Here is a 6000-nt window from a genome sequence, read left to right on the forward strand (position 1 = left end):
TTGATTCTGGCTCAGGGTACTTCAAAAGCTGCAGCTTCTTGACCTCTTGAATTTATATTTTCAAGAGTCCACAAAGCTCATTAAGACCCCAGAATTTATTTAAATTAGCACTTTCACCATAATGTGGCTGGAGCACCTGAGCACCACTTCAATTCCTAAGCACGTTAACAACAGGTACTAAAAGTGCAGCCCAGCAAACAAACTGTAATGAGGTACAGTATCCTCAATGGTCCTTTCATTTCAATAGAGCCACTAAACCCTGAGCTACATCAACAGTTACTATTCCACAGCCAAGTCCTAGGCCTGCTGCTCAGAGCCAGTTCATCAAACTCTCCACCCCACAACGGAGACATTTCTCCTCCTCGTCCATTTTGACATTCCTCACTCTCAAGCCAGTTTAATTTATACCCTTCTCCCACTACCGTCTCCCCCAGCCCACCCCGCCGTCCCCCCGTTCCTCTCCCCCCCAACCCCCTCCCCCCCCCCCACCCACACTGAGTTCACATTCCCCCACAGCTCATGATGGCAAATTTCCATCCCTCCCCTCTCTTGGTTAACTCTTTTACCATCTCTACTCCAAACACAACTTTCAGGATTGGTCATATCTCTGCCATTTGTTCTCTCACTTCTTCTCCCTTTTATTGCCATGAACTTCTTTCTCTCTCTCTCTCTCTCTCTCATCATCTTCTGCTTCTCCATTTTTCCTCCTCCATGCCATCCATTCCCTCACCTCTTCTTGACTTCCATTTCTCCCTCCTCTCCCATATATTCTGACAGTGCTGCCAACCCACCCATTGAGCGTTCCTACCTGAGTACAGTGATTATGCCTCGAATTTTCTCCACAGAGGCAGGAAAGAGGAGCTGGTTTGGTTTCAGTTCAGAAACCTGCCTCCAGTGGGAAACTGATTAAAGTTGAAGTTTTCTTGTGGGGAAGCCCTTAACTGGTAAGGGGCCGGGTTTCCTATCGACCTAGAGCCAGTGGGGGTGGAATCAGTGGTGGGTCAGATGAAGTGTAGGACTCATTTAGACTCCTCACGGCAGCCTTCACTGAGGCTGCAGGTTGTCTAAAACCAGGGGACACAGTCTCAGAGTAAGGGGTAGGCCATTTAGGACTGAGATGAGGAGGAACTTCTTCATACAAAGGGTGGTGAATCTTTGGAATTCCCTACCCCAGAGGTCTGTTCAGGCTGAATCATTGAATATGTTCAAGACAGGAATTGATAGATTTCTAGACATTAAAGACAACAACTGATATGGGGATAGCACAGGAAAGTGGCGCTGAGGTAGAAGATCAGCTGTGATCTAATTGAATGGAGGAGGAGGTTCAAGGGGCCAAATGCCCCACTCATGGTCCTATTTCCTATGTTCACATGTCCTGAGAGAGCCACCTGCTGATTGTGCCAAAGCCATTCATAGCCCCAGAAAGAAGAGAGATGTCACAGGAGGCTTGGCACCTGGGCAGGCTAGCCCCTCACTTCACCCGATGCCAACCTAGATCTAATGTTGGAGACCGTGAGGGAGAGGAGGGAGGTTCTCCTCCGGGAGGGTAGCAGGAGGAGGCCACCTCATAGAGCAGCAGGGACACCTCTGTTCAGCATCACCTCCCTCTGATAAAAACAAAAAGCTAAAAGCTACTGCAGATGCTGGAAATCCAAAACAAAATAAAAACAGAATTACCTGGAAAAACTCAGCAAGTCTGGCAGCATCGGCGGAGAAGAAATCAGTCAACGTTTCGAGCCCTCATGGCTCTTCGGCAGAACTGAAGCATAGTTTCAACAAGGGAGAAATATAAATTGGTTTTAATAATTTTTTTAATAATTTATATAGATTCTTCTTTCCCCACCTATTTCCATTATTTTTAAATCTAAAACTAAAACCTTTAGTCTTTCCACCCCACCCCCACTAGAGCTGTACTTTGAATATCCTGTTTTCCATTCTTAATTAGCACTTTTCTCAGACAAAGACCACCACCTTCAACACCTCTTTGACCCTTTTGTCTCTGACATCTTTTGATTATCTGCTCACACCACACCCTCAATGTGTCTCTTCCCCCCCACCCACCTTAAACCAATTTATATTTCTCCCTTGTTGAAACTATGCTTCAGTTCTGCCGAAGAGCCATGAGGGCTCGAAACGTTGACTGATTTCTTCTCCGCTGATGCTGCCAGACTTGCTGAGTTTTTCCAGGTAATTCTGTTTTAATTTTGTTTTGGATCACCTCCCTCTGCCTACTTTTCCTCCTCTTCCCTCACCTCCTACCACTGCACCCCCCCGGATGAGCTGTTTCTTTCCAGTGCCTTAACACCCTCGAGGTCCATATCTCTCTGGAGGGCTCTGTTATGTAGAGCTTAGCCGGGCATCACAGTGACTGAGACCTTTGGAGGAGAGTATTGGAGGCACCACCCAACCAGTTCAGGCACTGGAAAAGCATCTTCAGAAATCCAATATCATGCTTAATGGTGGCTCTGTAGAGCAGGTGATATTGGTTGTATCACCTCTACACCTCTGTCTGGGACTCCTGCTGAGGGGTGAGTAGCCACCTTTTCAAAGGCTATCTCTTGTCTCCTAGGAACCATCCATGCAATTTGGGGGTTGATGAAGATCTTAGGTAGCCTTGACTGGCAGAGGATGAAGGAATCATGGCAGCTGCCAGGAAAGCTAGCAAAACAGTTGGACATTGAGGGAACAGAAACTCTTCCTGTTGATGGAACTCATCAGCCAGTCACTGGGTGTCTTGATGGCCACATGGGTGCAACCAATGATGCCCTGCACCTGGGGGAATCCAATGATGGAGCCAAAACCCAGTGCCTTTTGCTGCTGTGAGGCCATGTCTGATGTTAAGTGAATGTGCTGTCCAGCTGGCAAAGGGGTTTCAGTGACCTGTGATGCAGCCGTGTGTAGCGTTTGTAATATGACTGATCCCTGGAAGGAACCAGAAACAAAGAAGTTCAAGGCCACTGTAACTTTGATGGCCATTGGCAGCCAGAAGTGCAAGGTCTTCGGTGATGAAACTACAAATGTCTGTGACCATCTGCCTATACAGTTGCACTCACCTGTGGCACTGGTTCTCAGTCATCTCCAGGTGGTTCCATCTTTAGCATTAGACCCTATGTTGAGGGTTTGGGCTCCTCTATCCTCTCCTGTGCCCTCCTGATGCCTGGCATTCTGTCTTTCCAACAGAGGATGTTGCACCTTATCGCTACTGGGACCAAAATCTGACAGTTGCGCTCCATTGCCAGCTGGAGCCTTTGTTCTGGGCTAGCGGCTGCCCAATTGCCCTTGACAGCCTAGCACCCTCCTGTCTTTGTGAAGTTAGGGGGGGTGCTGGCATTGTTCACACATTGAGTACCCACTCTCCCCACCACCTATGCAGTGCCAAGGGAACCCTCTTACCAAGTGTCTAGACCCCTTTTGTCCTACTGACGTGCTTATGGGGCTGGTAATGTCCTGGAGCAACTATGATTGGCTCTCCTCTCTACTTCAGATGATCTGTTTTGTGAAGGCGTGCGAAATATATGTGCCCTTTAAAAATTTAAACTGCAAACCTTAATAAGCTCATAATGAGTTTTTAAACATATTTAATTACCCTTAATTGGGAGGAGAGTGGGATTCCTGTCCTGCCCTCCCTCCACCCGGGAGATTAATTATTCCCGGCGCCAGAAATGGCATCTTGAAATCTACACGCCGCCCGGTGCTGGTATTTTTGGGGACCTTGTGCCTCAGTTTCTGACTTCGGGGCCGGGAAAATTCAACCTTTGGCTCCTCTCAGCTTACTATCAGTGTGAATGACTGGGGTAGCTGTCCCTTTATACTGTAAGCAGCTACAGTACATGAAAGCAGAATATCTTGCTGTTTGTAGCATGAGTCACAAACCCGATCTGCGCCCATACTCGGGGACGCGCTGCCATTTTGTGTGGGTGGGCCAATTAAGGCCTGCCCAGCATGACGCTCGCCTGGAAGCGCTGAGCGCTCCTTGTGCGGGCATGGAGGTGCCTCAGGGAGATTAGTTTGACATGTGTAAACTTAAATAAAGGGAAATAAAAACTTCTAAAACATGTCCCCTCATGTGACACTGTCAGATGAGCTGAGACGTGTGAAAGAATTATTTTTAAAATTTTTATTGACTTTTAAAACACTTCATTAAATCTCATCCCGCCCGTGGATGAGGTTTCATGAAAAATGCGAAGGCCGCCTGGGCTCTTTGCCTGCCCACCAACCTTAAGGCCTTTGAAGATCTAAATGACGCACGGTGATGTCGGGATGCCCACCCGACGTCACAACGCATCATTTTACGTGTCGACGAGCGGGCCCCGTCCCCACTCGCTGACCGGAGAATTCTGCCCCATCTTTTTAAGTAGCCTTATGAGCGGCACATTATCGAACGCCTTTTGCAAATCCAAATATATTACATCTACTGGGTCCCCTTTATTTATCCTGCTTGTTACCTTCTCAAAGAATTCTAATAAATTTGTCAGGCATGATTTCCCCTCCATGAAGCCATGCTGACTCTGCTTTATTATATTATGCATTCCTAAATGCTCTGCTATTGCATCTATCTTTGATGGACCCATCAGGTCCAATGGACTTTTCGGCCATTAGCCCCATCAGTTTCCCTAATACTTTTTCTCTACTGATAGTTATTGTACTTATTTCCTCCCCACCTTTTGCCTCTTGGTTATTTAATATTTTTGGAATGCTATTAGTGTCTTCTACTGTGAAGACTGATGCAAAGTATTTATTCAACTCCTCTGCCATTTCCTGGTTCCCCATTATTATTTCCCCAGCCTCATTCTCTAAGGGGCCTATGTTCACTTTTGCCTCTCTCTTCCTTTTTATATATTTAAAGAAGCTCTTACTGTCCATTTTTATATTGCTTGCTAGTTTACCCTCAAGGTTTATATTCTCCCTCTTTTTTTTGGTCATCTTTTGTTGGTTTTTAAAACTTTCCCAATCCTCTGGCTTACCACTAATCTTTTCCACATTGTATGCTTTTTCTTTCAATTTGATACTATCCTTAACTTGCTTGGTTAACCACAGTTGGTTAATCCCCTTCCTAGTATCCTTCTTCCTCACTGGGATATATCTTTATTGTGAGTCATGAACTATTTTCTTAAACGTCCACCATTGTTCAACAATCCTCTTTTCTGCTAAACTCCTTTCCCAGTCTACTCTGGCCAAATCTGCCCTCACTTCTTTGTAATTACCCTTATTTAAATTTAACACAGTTATTTCCAACCCAAGTTTCTCACTCTCAAACTGAATGCTAAATTCTACCATGTCATGGTCACTGTTTCCCAGGGGACCTTTTACTCTGAGATCATTTATTAAACCTGCCTCATTACACTTTACCAGATCCAAAATAACCTGATCTTTAGTTGGATCCACAACATATTGTTCTAGGAAACTGTCCCGAATACACTCTATGAATTCTTGCTTGTGACTTCCTCTGCTAATTTGATTTTCCCAATCTACATGAAGATTAAAGCCACCCATGATTAATGCACTGCCTTTTTTACATGCACTGATTATCTCCTGATTTATTCTCTATCCTACAGTATAGCTACTGTTAGGGGGCCTATAGACTACTCCCACCAGTGTTGTCTTCCCCTTGTTATTTCTTACCTCCACCCATATGGATTCTACATCTTCCTATCCAAGATCATTTCTTGCTATTGTACTTACTCCATCCCGTACTCACAAAGCTACCCTGTGACCCGTACTCCCTGCCTGTCCTTTCGAGAGGTCACATACCCCTGAATATTTAGTTCCCAGCTTGGATCTCCTTGTAACCACGTCCCCATAATGGCTATAAGATCATGTCAATTAATTTCTATTTGTGCCATTAATTCATCTATTTTGTTCCAAATACTGCGTGTGTTTAAGTGAAGAACCATTAATTTTGCCTTTTTACCATTTTTCCCCCCCTTGACCCAATTTGCTGCTGTTTTTTTATGTTTGTACACTCTGTCCCTTCCTGTCACAATCTGGGTATCATTAGCT

The sequence above is a fragment of the Cetorhinus maximus genome, chromosome 3, assembly GCF_964194155.1.
Source record: "Cetorhinus maximus chromosome 3, sCetMax3.hap1.1, whole genome shotgun sequence".
Lineage (NCBI taxonomy): Eukaryota > Metazoa > Chordata > Chondrichthyes > Lamniformes > Cetorhinidae > Cetorhinus > Cetorhinus maximus.